The sequence below is a fragment of the Meles meles genome, chromosome 18 (genome assembly GCF_922984935.1).
Source record: "Meles meles chromosome 18, mMelMel3.1 paternal haplotype, whole genome shotgun sequence".
NCBI lineage: Eukaryota > Metazoa > Chordata > Mammalia > Carnivora > Mustelidae > Meles > Meles meles.
This window is the reverse complement of record NC_060083.1, coordinates 15,647,404-15,663,121: the sequence shown is the minus strand read 5'-3', so window position 1 is coordinate 15,663,121 and position 15,718 is coordinate 15,647,404. Positions and strand designations below refer to the sequence as shown.

Below are 15,718 nucleotides of genomic sequence, written 5' to 3'. Positions count from 1 at the left end.
GTATACAGGAAGGCATGGGAATGTGTAACACAAAATCGGGGACACTAGTTAACTAGTTAACCCTAGTTAACTTGGAGATGGGATTGTGGAAGGAGGTCAAAGGGATTTCTAGGGTTTGGGTGGTGTTCTTTCTTGATCAGGCAGTAAACACACCTGTACCTTTTGTTTCATGCCTTAAAATGTACACATTTTGGATGTATGCCTCCTTTAGCAATGAAAATATAAAGAGATCAAATATTTTGTGCACAAAAGAGTAAATGAGATATGATGAAGTCAGAAAGCAGGCACAGACAGCACCTCAGAGACATGTAACTGTGAAGAGGCGCAGAGGGCCAGAGTCGGAAGGAGACGCATCATCAGTGGTGTCCCAGAGACGGGGGAGAGGAACGCATGTGTGTCTGCTCGGGGTATAATCACCCAGCAGAGGGGGTGCGGATCGCTGCAGGAGACGGCCTCGAGCGCCCGAGAGGAGTGGCATCTCAGGCAGTGGCTGCTCTTACACGCAGAAGGGCAGGAGACGGTGGTGAGGATGAAGCAGGTTGTAGGCTGGGAGTGAGAACAGGCCGGGGTTTGTATCCGATGGCCCCCATTCTCTCAATGCAAAATGAGAGAGGTCATCAGCCTAGAGGAAGAGGAAGGGCTGGGAGAGATGAAGAAGAGAAGGTGTGAGACCGTTCGCTCTAGAAATGAAACAGCCAGCCTACTAGAAAGCTGGGCTGTGCTGAGAGCTCGCTCACCCTTTGTGACTCAAGCCCAGATTGAAGGGTTCGGTCCAGCTGGGCAGCAGGAATGCAGAGCAGGAAGAATGCTTCCAGACTTGGGGCCTTGCAGCGCTGCCCACAGCACATTCCTCTGTGACCGAGACATTGGCTCATCTGTTGTCAAACATGGCAGCTACTGGCCACAGGTGGCTGGGGAGTACTTGAAATGTGGTGACCCCAAGGAAATGAATCTGCAGTTTTGTTTGTCTGTTTTGTTTTAAAGATTTTATTTAATTGACAGAGATCACATAGTAGGCAGAGAGGCAGGCAGAGAGAGCGGGGAAGCAGGCTCCCCGCTGAGCAGAGAGCCTGATGTGGGGCCAGATCCCAGGACCCTGTCATCATGACCTGAGCCAAAGGCAGTAGCTTACCCCACAGAGACACCTGAATCTGTAGTTGCATCTCACTCTAATCGACTTAAATCCAAGCAGCCACATGCATTCAGCAAAGTTTCGTGACACAAAATCCTACAAATAGCAGTTGTGTTTCTAAAGACTAGCAATGAAAACCCACGAAGGGGATGAAGAACACCAATCCACTTATGATAGTATAAAAAGACCTAGGAATAAACCTTCGGTGGAGGGTTTGTTTGCTGCAAAGGACACTGCTGAAGGAAACTCAAGAAGATGTAAGAGAATGGAAAGACAGCCTGTGCCCGTGGATTGTTTTGCTTTTTGTTTGTTTGTTTTAAAGATTTTCTTTATTTATTTGACAGAGATCACAAGTAGGCAGAGAGGCAGGCAGAAAGAGGGGGGGAAGCAGGCTCCCCACGGAGCAGAGAGCCCGATGCAGAGCTCGATCCCAGGACCCCGGGATCATGACCTGAGCAGAAGCTCAGAGGCTTTAACCCACTGAGCCACACAGGCGCCGCTGTGCTCATGGATTGTTAAGAGGACAACTGCCCAAAGCAATCCCCAGATTCAATGCAAGCTCTAAAATGTCCCAGAGCGGTTTCTGGCAGCAACAGAAAAACTCGCTATGGCTGGTGGCTACCGTATCAGCTCAGCTTATAAAAGCTGTGAGGAAATTTTTTGCGGAGACCTAGAGGGACGGTGGGGGCCAGAAGGAGAGACACGGACATGAAGCTGCAGCGTGACATGTGCCCGGCTGAGCCCAGTCACCTGGGCCCTCTGACTGGGTTCTGGATCCTGCATCCAGGTGAGCACTTTGCACAGTGTCTGGTGCATCGTAGGGACCGAGCAGCCGTGTGGTGAGCGAAGGGTGCAAGGATGAGTACGACGACACAGAATGGAAGAGTAGACTTGGTGGGTGCCCTTGACACGTCGCTTCAAGCAAACTGAGACTAATAATTTCTGAGTCTCAGGAGCAGTTAAGAGCATGTCTAGAACAGGAAAGGCCGCTGGCCCGTGACTTCAGACAAATTATCTAGTACTTAACAGTAGCAGTCCATTGTATTTCTAAAGAACTCCTTCCCAGCACGTTTGCATGGACTGCGGGAGATACTTGCTGTAACAAACTTAGCAGAACCTGGCACATAATACATGCTCAGAACAATATTACTCACTATCAGGAAGATTAAAGTGAGATCAAGGACACGGCAGTGTTTTTTTACAAGCACTAGTGTACCATAACTGAACGCCAGTAAAACCGAAAGTAGGTTTGGACCTGGACTCGGTGTGACTGTAGACATAGCTTTACACACTCAAACTGAGCTCACCTGAACACCATACTCTTTGAGGAGGTCGAGGGTACATGCTGGGGTTTCCACGGCTGAGGTCCACCTCCAGATGCAAACTTCCTGCGAGTGACAGCAGATGGAGGAGAATGAGAAGGTTCCTGAAGGCTGTTGACAAACGCGACACCTCTCGTGGTAGCCATGTAACTGTGGCTCGGGAACATGGCACCGAGAGCTATACCCCAGGAAGAGAACCCTCAACGGGGGGCCATGGGGTCCGGTCCTTCCCTGAGAGCATCACATCACCACGTGGCCCAAGCCGAGCCAGCCCACTGAGGCCGCCTCCACGTGCCCCATACCTGGATTTCAGCATCGGAGATGGTTGCCAGATATTTGGAATCCCGGGTGATGGCTGTGGCCCCGATGCCATTGCCTTCTGGGCAGCTGTCAAATATTGTGTGCACAGGAATGCTGCAAAACAGGACCAGGGAACCCGATTTGAGGTCTGCCTTGCTCCCCGGAGGGACTCGTTTCAAAAGCTATGGAGGAAACAAATGTGCTCCATCCATACAACAGACTGCAATGCAGCCATACAGAGGAAGGAAGCACGGACCCCTGCTGTATCAGGGGTGGACCCTCATACATCACGTGAAGTAGAGAAGCCTGACACAAAGACCACACGTTGTTCGAGCTCATTGCTATGAAGCGTCCAGAATTAGAAAATCCACAGGGACGGACCGGCATGTCAGTGGGGTCAGAGGGAATGGTAGGGATGACTGATGGCTTTGGGGTTTTCTTTTGGGGTTTTGGAACTAGGGGCATCCAGCAGGCTCAGCTGGTGGACCATGTGACTCCTGACCTCGGGTTTGTAGGTTCCAGCCCCACGTTGGGCAGAGAGATGACTTTAAAACAGCAGTTGGAACTAGAATCAAGCCGCGATGGCACAGCATTGTAAACACACTCAATGCCACTGACTCGCAGACTTCACAGTGGCGAATTTTACCTTATGTGAATTTTATCTCATTTTAATAAATAATAGAACTAACTCAGCATTATGCAAGCATGCTGTTCATTCTCTTCATGAAGTCGACTGTCACCCACTATTGAGCGCTGATTCCGTGTCAGGCACGAAGGACAGGAAAAAAAAAAAAAGATGCCTAGGACAATACCCCAGCTCTCAGGAAAACGAGCGCCCTCCCACCTAAGCTGGATCCCAAGACTCTGAGGTCATGACCTGAGCTGAAGGCAGAGGCTTAACCTGCTCAGTCACTCAGGCGCCCCAGCATATGGTAATTTCTTAGAGCAGCCCAAGGAAACTAAAACAGTGGGTATGATCAGCCTCTTTTTTTGTAGATGGGGAAAATCACTTCACTTCCTTGGGCCTCCAAGCTGCGTTAGTGTTAACCTCCCTCATCTACTCTGGGACATCGCCAAACCAAGTTTCTCAGCCTGAAGAGCCAAGAATTGTAAATGGGGAAATTCACGAAGGTAATATCACTCGACCGGGCCTCAAGGCAACAGGACGACCAGCCTCCCCAGGCCGCTTCACCCTCTCCCGGCATCCCACCGCTGGCTTCTGCATGCCCAGACCGGTATTTCTCATTTGTTGCGGATATGCTACACTGAGTAGGGAAAAGGGAGCTTGCGCCACGCCTACCCTTGAAGGAGTCCCATATGATTATCAGGCACTAGGGCCCTTTGTCGGCCGCGGCAATCCACCGCCTGTCTTCACTGATGCAGAGGCAGGAGATCGCGTTAGTGTGGCCCTGCAGAAATGCAGAGAAAGTGCTCTGAAAGATTCAGGATGGCCAGAGAGGCTGGAGCCCCACAGAGAAAACTAAGCTCCTCTTCCAGGTTCATCGGGCTGAAAGTTCCACTCCGATGGCCTTCCCCTGGCATTTCTTCATAGCCAGTGGTTTTCTGATTTTCTCTCCCTCAAACCCCTAAAGTGTAAGCCACACTCCCCACAAGGACAGTGCTCCCTACAGATGTAGGCATGTGCCCAACTCTGAACCCAGGTGGGGAATAAATGTTGGGGTTCTGCCCCACCTCCAGCCCCCTTGAAGCCCTGCTGGCCTCATCTCCCTTAAACAGTGTCCACTCAGGCCACTGAGCAGATCTGGAGCAAAAGCCTCTTCGCTGGTCTCCCTGCTTTCATTCCCATCCCCCCACAATCCTTTCTCAGTAACTCAGGAACCTTCTGGAAACAAATAAGATGCTAGTGCTCCCTGCCAGGAAATAGTTCATTTCTTCCCTCCTTCCTCTCCCCTTGCTCACTCCATGTCAGTCATACCAGCCTTCTTTCTCGGCCCCATGGGCAGGCCTGCAAACCTGGAGCTCCCTGGGTCTGGACTGCTTCTCCCCAAACTGCCCCTGGTTCATCCTCCTCAGTGAGTCAGATCTCGGCACAAAGGGCATGTTTGCCAGCGCAACCCACTGAAGGGCCATCTCTCACTCCTGATCTCTCTCCTGCAGCAGCCCACATTTCCTTTGGAGTGCTTGTTGTAATTCATAATTGTGTATTTATGAGAGTATAAGCTCCATGGGGGGCGGCGGGGGGGGAGCTAGATCTGTTTTGTTCATGACTACATGCCCAGAATCTGAAACAAAGACTTTCTGGTAAATACCTATGGAATAAATGAATGGAGGAACGAATGGGTGGATGGATGGATCGTCAAAGCCACTCCCAGCCACCTGACTCTGCAGGAGGCTGGACAGCTGCCTGGCATGGTCCTTATTTCTCAGCCTGTCTGCCTGCTGCTCCTTCCTCACTCTGCAGATACAAACTACCCCCTCTCCCTCCCATCAGCACTGTGCTCAGTGCTGCACATTCAACTAAGCTCCAAGAAGGGCTGCTTGCTGGGCCTGTGTGTGTTTCTGGACATCTAGAGAGCAAATTCTGCACCTACGTGGCATGGATCCCTGAATATGACTAGGCTTTTGGGAAACCCTCTGTGATGTTTTTGACCTACGCATTGACTTAAGGAAGGTCCTTATTAAAATATATGTCAAATGCCCAAATAAATGCCCATATATTGGGCAGCTCAGTCGGTTAAGCGTCGGCCTTCAGCTAAGGCTTTGATCTCAGGGTCCTGGGATCCAGACCCACGTCAGGCTCCCCGCTGAGCAGGGGAGTCTGCTTCTCCCTACTGCTCTCTCTTGCTTGCTCTCTCCAAATAAATAAATAAATAAAATCTTAAAAAGCAACAACGAGAACTTGCATACCTGAAGGTGCTGCTGAGTATTCTTGAAGACATCGTCGATGACCACAGTGTGAGCACAGACGTACAGAAGGACTCGCTAGTGTTCACCTCGAATGTAGTAAACGGTAAGAGAACTGGTCCATCTGAAAGACCAAGTCATGGTCTGGAAGACAAAGGCAAGACCAGCAAGACACTGAGTGTGCCGAACCCAGAACTGTGAAGCCACGCACCCCTGGTGCAGTCTCTGGAGGGGAAGGATTTCACATCATCAGTCCAAAGTGAGGGAAATCACTTCAAGAACATCCTCAAGCACATGCTAGGGCCTGGAGGGCTCTCGAATCCATGATGCTGAGTGAAAGGGGCCACACACAGTGCAGGGTCAGTCCAATCCATAGAGATGGAAAGGAGCCCAGTGGCTGCTGGGGGCCTGGGGAAGGTGGTCGGGGAGTGACGGCGAGAGGATATGGATTTCTTCTGTGGGGGATGAAAATGTTCTGGAATCAGACAGTGGTGACAGCCGCACAACCTTGTGAACATGCTAAAAAGCAATGGATGGTGCGCTTTAAAGGGGTCACTTTTATGAGGATGTGGAGAAATTGGAACCACTGGCACTCTTGGTGGGAATGTGAAATCGTGCAGCTGCTGTGGAAAACCCCAGGGAGAGCTCTCCAAACACTGAAAGCAGAATTAGCGTATCATGCAGCAATGACACTTCTGGGTACCTAGCTCAAAGAACTGGAAGCAGGGTCTCAAAGAGACAGTCACACGCCCATGTTTAGAGCAGCATACTTCACAGAAACCAGAAGGTAAAAGGACGCCAAGTGTCCCATGACGGATGAAGGGATGAACAACATGTGAGTGCTGTTCAGGCTTCCACAGGAAGGCAACCAACGCTCTACAACGTGGATGGACCTTGGGGACATCATGTAAGCGAAATCCACCAGTCACAAAATGACAAATACGGTAGGATTCCACGGACATGGTCCCAAGAGGAGTCAGATCCATAGAGACAGAAAGTGGAATGGTGGTTGCCAGGGGCAGGGCTGGGGAACGGGGAGTTGTTCAATGGGTAGGGAGTTTCCATCTCACGAGATGAGTTCCAGGTGTTGGTTGCACCACAGTGTGACTGTACCTACTACGACGCTGTACACTTCAAAATGGTGAAGACGGTAAATTTTAGGGATGCCTGGTGGCACAGTTGGATCAGCAACTGACTCTTGGCTTTGGCTCAGGTCGTGATCTCAGGGTTGTGGCATCCAGCCCGACATTGGCCTCCAGGAATAATCTGCTTAAGACTCTCCTCTGCCCTTCCCTACCCTCCCTTTCAAATAAATAAATAAAGATTTAAAAGAAATATGAGGGGCACCTGGGTGGCTCAGTCATTGAGTGTCTGCCTTCAGCTCAGGTCATGATCCCAGGATCCTGGGATCGAGCCCCTGCCAGGCTCCCTGCTCCTCAGGAAGCCTGCTTCTCCCTCTCCTACTCCCCTTGCTTGTGTTCCTTCTCTCGCTGAGTCTTTCTCTGTCAAATAAATAAATAAAGTCTTTTTTTTTTTTAAAGATGGTAAATTTTACTTTATGTGTATTTTACCACAATTTTAAATTTTAAGAAGGTAAATTTAATGGTATGTGAATTATACCTTGCTTAAAAAAGAAAAGAAAGTCAACAGTAAACAGAAAGAACGTCCTATCCTCCTAATCCCCAGAACCTAGACTGCTCAGTACCTGACACACAGTGAGCACTTAATATTGTGAAATTCAATTTACTTTATGAAAATATATGGAAGGGGGAAATTACAGTATAGTTACTAAGGAACTTCATAAGAAAGATAATTATTCAGCTGGGAATATTTGTATTTGTTCTTCATATACCAATTCCTCTGGAAGAATGAAGCACAAAGGGACAAAATTACCTAAGCATGATTAAAAATTCCATATTCAGGGGCACCTGGGTGGCTCAGTGGGTTAAAGCCTCTGCCTTTCGCTCGGGTCATGATGCCAGGATTCTGGGATCGAGCCCCGCATCGTGCTCTCTGCTTGGCAGGGAGCCTGCTTCCTCCTCTCTCTCTCTCTGCCTGCCTCTCTCCCTACTTGAGATCTCTATCTGTCAAATAAATAAATAAAATCTTTGAAAAAAAAATTCCATATTCAGGGTGCATGGGTGGCTCAGTGGGTTAAAGCCTCTGCCTTGGTTCAAGCCATGATCTCAGGGTCCTGGGATCGAGCCCCACATCGGGATCTCTGCTCAGCCTGCTTCCCTTCCTCTCTGCCTGCCTCTCTGCCTATTGGTGATCTCCATCTGTCAAATAAATAAATAAAATCTTTTTAAAAATCCATATTCCCAGGAATAAATCCAAGATAAAAATTTTCTGAAATGAAAAATTAGAGGTATTATAAATCTATTACTTTTAATTCAATAGTAGCTTACTTCTGCATATTTTTTGTGTGCAAAGTCTTTTATAAAAAATCATGGATGTGATGAAAACACTTTATAAAAACTGTGGATACATACAAAAAGAGTGCTACTCAGAAATAGAAAGTAATGAACTAGCAAGCCAGGAAGAGACATGGAGAAATCTTAAATGCATTTTGCTAAGTGAAAGGAGCCAACCTAAGGAGACTTCACAGTGGGGACACCTGTGTGGCTCAGTTGGTTAAGTGTCTCCCTTTGGCTCAGGTCATGATCCCAGAGTCCTAGGATTGAGCCTTGCATTGGGCCCCCTGCTCAGCCAGGAGTCTGCTTCTCTTTCCCTCTCTCTCTCTACCCCTCCCCCAACAGGTGTTTTTTTTTTTTCTCTCTCTCTCTCTCTGACAAATAAATAAATAAATCTTAAAAAAAAAAAAAGGACTTCACATTGTATGATTCCAACTACATGATATTCTGGAAAAGCAAAACTATGAAGACAGGGGGGAAAAGTGGTGGCCGGGGAGCGAGGGGGTGAAGGCAGGGATGGAGAGTGGGGCACGAGGGATTTGAAGGCAGTGACACAAGTCTGTAGGACACTGCAATGGTGGATATACCTCATCATACCTTAGTCAAAGCCCAGAGAATGTCACACCACCAGGCGTGAACCCTCAAGTAAAATATGGATGTTAGTTAATAACAGTCAACATGGGCTCATCACCTCTAACAAATGTCCCCCACTAATGAAGATGTTAACAAAAGGGGAACCTGGTGGGGCGCACAAGGGAGTATATGGGAACTCTGTACTTTTCATTTCGTTTGCTATCAATCTAAACTGCTCCAATAAATAGTCCTTAGGGGCGTGTGGCTGGCTCAGTCAGTAAAGCCTATGCCTCTTGATCTGGGAGTGTTCCAGCCCCATGTTGGGTGTAGAGATTACTTAAAATAAAAACATTCCATTTAAAAAATTAACCGAGGGGGCGCCTGGGTGGCTCAGCGGGTTAAAGCCTCTGCCTTCAGCTCAGGTCATGATCCCAGGGTCCTGGGATCGAGCCCCGCATCAGGCTCTCTGCTTAGCGCAGAACCTGCTTCCTCCTCTCTCTCTCTCTGCCTGCCTCTCTGCCTACTTGTAATCTCTATCTGTCAAATCAATAAAAAAATCTTAAAAAAAAAATTAACCGAGGCCAATTAATCGAATGTGGTAGCATCTAAAGTGATGGCTAAGTGATCAGAGACTTTTAGCAACTGACTCACTCAGGATTGACAGGACCTCCTTGCTCCAGCAGCGCTCACACTCATTGAAAGCACACGGTATCCGCTGACGCTGGGCCCTAGTGTTACCGTTCGTGGTGAACGGTCATGGAGCTAGCCGGCTCTTACAGCAACCTTCCAAACGCGAACACAAAACGCTATGTTCCAAAGCAGATTTCACTGCGTTCGACAATCATCAAAGATTCCTTCTCATAAATGCATGACACCTTGTTTTCTTGGTGGAAGTCGGTATCCAGGGTCATGCCTACTTACCAGGAGCACTCTGAATTATTCCAGGACTCTGGGGTAAGGCAGGGACCCCAAAGGAAAAGGAGGAGGCTGCAGGCAGAGAGAGAGGCAGGAACACACTTGTTGAAGCCCCTTTGGTGAGAACAAATCAGAAGTAACAAAAAGCGCCATCCATAACAGGGCACCGGTTGAATTTAAAATGAGGAAGTGGTTCTACACGCCCTGATACAGAAAACCCTCTGAGACATACTAAGTGGTCATGCAGAAGATCTGACCGGTAAAGAAAACAAAACCTAGCATGTGTGGTGTGTGGGTGCACACACACAGACGTGTCCACAGATGCCCAGGAAAAGGTCTGGAAAGATATACAGTTATACCAAAATGAAACGGTAGTCACTTCCAGGAAATGGATTTGGCATGGTCTGTGCGAGAAGAGGAATCTGCCTGAAAGTTTTTTTTTTTTTGTTTTAACTTATTTATAGAGGGGGGAGGGCCCAAAGGAGAGAGGCAGAGAGAATCCCAAGAAGGCTTCATGCCCAGGCTTGAGCCCATGAGGGGCTCAAGCTCACAGCCCTGAGATCACAATCACAACCCCAGCTGAAATCAAGACTCAGACACTTAACCCACTGAGCCACCCAGGTGCCGCTGCTTTCTTTTTTTTTAAAGAGCACCTATTATTTTTTTTTTTCCATTTTATTTTTTCAGCGTAACAGTATTCATTCTTTTTGCACAACACCCAGCGCTCCATGCAAAACGTGCCCTCCCCATTACCCACCACCTGTTCCCCCAACCTCCCACCCCTGACCCTTCAAAACCCTCAGGTTGCTTTTCAGAGTCCATAGTCTCTTATGGTTTGCCTACCCTTCCAAATTTTTTTTTTAATAAACATATAATGTATTTTTATCCCCAGGGGTACAGGTCTGTGAATCGCCAGGTTTACACACTTCACAGCACTCACCATAGCACATACCCTCCCCAATGTCCATAGCCCCCTCCCCCTCTCCCAATCCCACCTCCCCCCAGCAACCCCCAGTTTGTTTTGTGAGATTAAGAGTCATTTATGGTTTGTCTCCCTCCCAATCCCATCTTGTTTCATTTATTCTTCTCCTATCCCCCTACCCCCCCATGTTGCTTCTCCATGTCCTCATATCAGGGAGATCATATGATAGTTGTCTTTCTCCGATTGACTTATTTCACTAAGCATGATACGCTCTAGTTCCATCCACGTGGTCGCAAATGGCAAGATTTCATTTCTTTTGATGGCTGCATAGTATTCCATTGTGTATATATACCACATCTTCTTGATCCATTCATCTGTTGATGGACATCTAGGTTCTTTACATAGTTTGGCTATTGTAGACATTGCTGCTATAAACATTCGGGTACACGTGCCCCTTCGGATCACTATGTTTGTATCTTTAGGGTAAATACCCAGTAGTGCAATTGCTGGGTCATAGGGTAGTTCTATTTTCAACATTTTGAGGAACCTCCATGCTGTTTTCCAGAGTGGTTGCACCAGCTTGCATTCCCACCAACAGTGGAGGAGGGTTCCCCTTTCTCCACATCCTCGCCAGCATCTGTCATTTCCTGACTTGTTCATTTTAGCCATTCTGACTGGTGTGAGGTGCCATCTCATTGTGGTTTTGATTTGTATTTCCCTGATGCCGAGTGATAGTTTGACTTCTTCTTTACCAATTTGGATGCCTTTAATTTCTTTTTGTTGTCTGATTGCTGAGGCTAGGACTTCTAGTACTATGTTGAATAGCAGTGGTGATAATGGACATCCCTGCCGTCTTCCTGACCTTAACGGAAAAGCTTTCAGTTTTTCTCCATTGAGAATGAGATTTGCGGTGGGTTTTTCATAGATGGCTTTGATAATATTGAGGTATGTGCCCTCTATCCCCACACTTTGAAGAGTTTTGATCAGGAAGGGATGCTGTACTTTGTCAAATGCTTTTTCAGCATCTGTTGAGAGTATCATATGGTTCTTGTTCTTTCTTTTATTAATGTGTTCTACCACATTGATTGATTTGCGGATGTTGAACCAACCCTGCAGCCCCGGAATAAATCCCACTTGATCGTGGTGAATAATCCTTTTAATGTACTGTTGAATCCTATTGGCTAGTATTTTGGCGAGAATTTTTGCGTCTGTGTTCATCAAGGATATTGGTCTGTAGTTCTAAAGAGCACCTATTATTTTTAACAGGAAGAAAAAAAGGGGGGGACCTGGGTGGCTCAGTGGGTTAAGCCTCTGCCTTTGACTCACGTCATGATGTCAGGGTCCTAGGATTGAGCCCCACATCGGGCTCTCCACTCAGCAGGGAGCCTGCTTCCCCCTCTCTCCCTGCCTGCCTCTTTGCTTACTGGTGATCTCTCTCTCTGTGTCAAATAAATAAAATTTTTAAAAATAAAAGAGAGAGAAAACCAATACAGGAACGGGAAGAGAAAGGAACAGAAAGGAGGTGTCGTAAAGGTGCTAAACAAATTTGTGGAGGGAGGTGATCTAGAAGAGTTGAGTTCTACAGTGAGCCCAAAGCTAACAGGGGCCCAAACCCCTGGCACACAGGACACTTGCTCTCATTAGCGATATCCCCGGGTGTCATGCTAACTGGCTAAACAAGCCAAAAGTCTTCACAGGCTCTAAAACTTGTTCTATCTTTCATCCTGGGCAAGCCCAAGTTTTGACCTTGAAATCCACTGCTCAAAGTAAACCCCATTTACAGAAACGAGGCTGGCAGTTGTCTGCATCTCCCACTAGGAGTTTACCATCATCCTCCTCATCACTACCATCCTTGCCACCACCACCGTCATCGTCTAGATGTGAACACCCGTCCAGTGCTCGCTATGTGTCAGGAACTACATTAAACACTTTACGTGCATCCGATCACTTACAAATCTTCCAAAGGCAGAGTCTACAGGAAAAAAGGGAGGTGAATCCTAGGAAGCAATTTTCAGTGCCACGTGGAGGAGGAAGGGAAAAACTCTCCTCCTCTTCCTTCTCTTGGTAAATGGTAATATTTGTGCGGCAAAGGCAGATGCCAGTCGAGCCCCTGGTGCCTTTCTCAGTGCCTTTCCCTTTTTCATACCTTTTGCTTTCTGGTCCATCTCCGAATGCACATTTTGAGAAGCCCATAAGAGTTTTAGGAACTTGTGAAGAGGTATCAAGCCATCTAAGGCAGAAGAGGTGAGGAGAGGAGGGAAAGGGGAAAGGCATGGAGGAGCGGAGGAGGAAGTGAGAAAGAAGGGGAATGGGGAGGAGAGGGAGAGATTGACCTTGAGTCTCCCACAAGAAAGGGCACCCTAGGTAACAGACAAAGCACGTCCGGAATTTCCTGCCTGGGAAGCAACCCTGTCGGACCCAGATGTCAGGCCCAGACGCAGCACTCCTCTGACCCATGTCCCGCCAGAGCACTGAACTTCAAAACATACAAGTCTATTATTAGTTCAAAAGGATATTTCTGGTGGTATTTTTTTCTTCCATATGCATAAAATCCCCTTATTTCACAATGCTTTTAAAGCACTAGAGGACATGAAAAACCATGTTACACTCCCTTACCAAAGGATACACGTTGGCGCGGTCATCCTTTCAAACAACATGTCCTCGCTGGTAGACACCAGTGATTTCTTGGGGATCTCTTCTATGGACTGGAATTCTTCCTCTCGTCGCTCACTTAAGTCTGATCATCTTTTTACCTCTCTTCTTTCCCGTCCCAGTTCATCCTGGGGCATCTGGTCGATTTTCTCCCCAAGCTTGCTTGAGGGCTGTGTTTCAGGGAAACTAATCTCTGCTTCCTCAGAACCGCTTTGATCCAAATCAAGAAATTTTCCTTTTGAGCTCAAGTCTCTTAAAAGCTCATTTGTTTCCAAATGTTCTGATTCTAACGCATCCTTTGACTCGCCAAGGGTTCTCTTAAAAAAGAAATAAAAGAAGATTGTGATTCCAAAGACAGTACAGAGCTGCTTCATTCCCTCCTTTACTTTTCTTTCTGTTCCTACTCAGCCAGCCTTAGTGCTCGCCTCACACTGGAACTCTGATCTGTTTCAAAAAGGTACCTGGGGGGTGCCTGGGGGGCTCAGTTGGTTAAGTGTTTGCCTTTGGCTCAGGTCATGATCCTGGGGTCTAGGATGGAGCCCCACATTGGGCTGCCTCCTCAGTGGGGCGTCTGCTTCTCCCTTTCCTGCTCTCCCCCTGCTTGTGCTCTCTCTCACTCTCTCTGTCAAATAAAAAAGTAAAATCTTAAAAATAGTAATAATTTAAAAAAATTAAAAGGAGCGTGGGACACTTCGTACTTAAATAACATGAATCATGCATGTGCCAAGTTTATTCTTGGCCTCCGAGCAGAACCACACAGCAAAACCCTTCTTCTAAGTGGCACTGGTCATCTCCAAGGATGGGCGAGTCACAGTCACTTCTCCTTGGACCACAACTGAGTTCTCCTTCAGGGGGAGAGCCTACATTACTATGATCACGCTGACTCTGTTCTAAGACAAGTGCATTCCAACTAACCCCTAGGAACTCTTTCTGTCAGCTCCTCTGCACACCTCCCCCAGGAGGCCTTCCCTGACCATCCTCCTAGCTGGGCTAAGTGTCCTTGATTTTTGTTTTGTAAATATCTCCCATGCATCACTCAATCACTGCACTTAGGATATTGTTTTATGGTGTTCATGTATCAGTCTACCTCCCTACACACCCTAGAGCTCCTTAAGAAATGGACTGTATCTTATTTGTATTATCCCCATAGCATGGCAAATGGTGAGCATTCCATGATTCTGAATGAATGAAAGAACAAATGAACGAATGAATGAATAGATGAATGACTTAAAATTACTACTTACTAGGGATGTTCCTGACATGACTGACTGGGAATCAGTCGGGGTAAGTATCTCCCCTGCACCTGACATTCTTCTTTGCGGAGTTTCCTTTAGAGAAATATTGACCATAACCATTAGCAGTTCACTCTGTTTCCCATTTTAATTTCCTAGTGCATGAACCTATCAATGAACAGTGCAATACCTGCTCTGGTTCCTTTCCACAGGAATAAAAAGAATTTCATACTTCTGGGAACGCCTGTACCAAATCGGAAGCATAGTGATGCCAGGGCCTCTCACCTTTCCAGGAATAATTTAGAGCCCTCTAACTCACTTTGTATATATCCATATTCCCACAGACAAGCAAAATGATAACCCAGGCATTAACAACAATTCTCATAATGTAAATAAGGACAGAAGCAGCGGTTTAGTGGTTAAACGCGTGGGCTTTGTAGTCGGTCTCTCCTAGCACCCAATCCTGGTTCCACCACTCACTTGCTCTGAGAACTTGGACAAGTCGCTGTACCCTCAGAGTGCATATTTCCACACAGGCAGGATAAAAGCAAGAACCCTAAATTCCGGGGTTGAGTTGACCTATGTAAAATGTTCAGTGCAGCTGCCGCAGAGGGCTTGAGAAAGGCAGCGATCGTTTACAAAGTTTAACAGCCTTCTAACATAGTCTCTCATTCATTTTTTTCAGCAACCTGGGGTTTGAGGCTCTGGGAGTTGAAATGACATAATGGGCTCACACCACTGGAAAGAGGCAGACCTCTCCAATGCTGGGTTCCTCCAGGTGGAAAAAGCATTGCTAAGATTTCAAGCCCAGGGCCTTGATTGTAGGGTCTGCTCTGACTGCAAACTTTGCCAGTGCATTTCGAACAGGGGCCCAAGGGAGGGGAGGAAAGTGTGGGGGGTCTGTGCGGGAGGGGAGGGGGACACAAAGGCGGAGGTGCTGCTCCTTCCTCCAGCTTAGGTCTCTCTGTGGCCGCCCTGGGCCCCTTCCCGGGTGGGGCGAGCGCCCCCAAACCCCGCGGGGCACCAGGCCCTCCCACACCAGGACCCCCAACCCTGACTCACAGAGTGCGCCCTCCAATGGCCTCAAAGGCCCTGCCCTCCCATAGCCTGGACTCCTCTGGCAACCAAGGTTTTCTCCTCCAGAGCTCCCTACCTGCGGTTGTCACCCCCAAGCCCCGCCCCAAGATAACTGCCACCAGGGCAGCAGCCTTAAACTGGACGGCCCGAGAGTGGTCACGTGTCCAAGGCTCTGCCTCGATCCAGCCAGCACGCCCCCTGGCGGTCAGCAGGGGAGAGGCGCCGCCTGGGCCCTCCTACTGAAATTAGCCTTCCTTGTCCCAACCACTGTCTTCAGCTGCTCCCCCAACTTTTTCCAGAGGTGGCAAGGTCTG

The 15,718-nt window shown here is 48.0% G+C and overlaps 1 long non-coding RNA gene across 1 annotated transcript; it reads right to left on the bottom strand.

The window, feature by feature from the left end:
* Positions 1-2,468: 2,468 nt before the first annotated feature.
* LOC123929101 lies at positions 2,469-13,285 on the bottom strand. Its single transcript, XR_006815883.1, has 4 exons — positions 13,060-13,285; positions 5,623-5,763; positions 2,757-2,868; positions 2,469-2,520 (listed from the first exon to the last, which is right to left on the bottom strand). It is a non-coding gene; the product is annotated as an uncharacterized LOC123929101 (long non-coding RNA).
* Between the last annotated feature and the right edge of the window lie 2,433 nt (positions 13,286-15,718).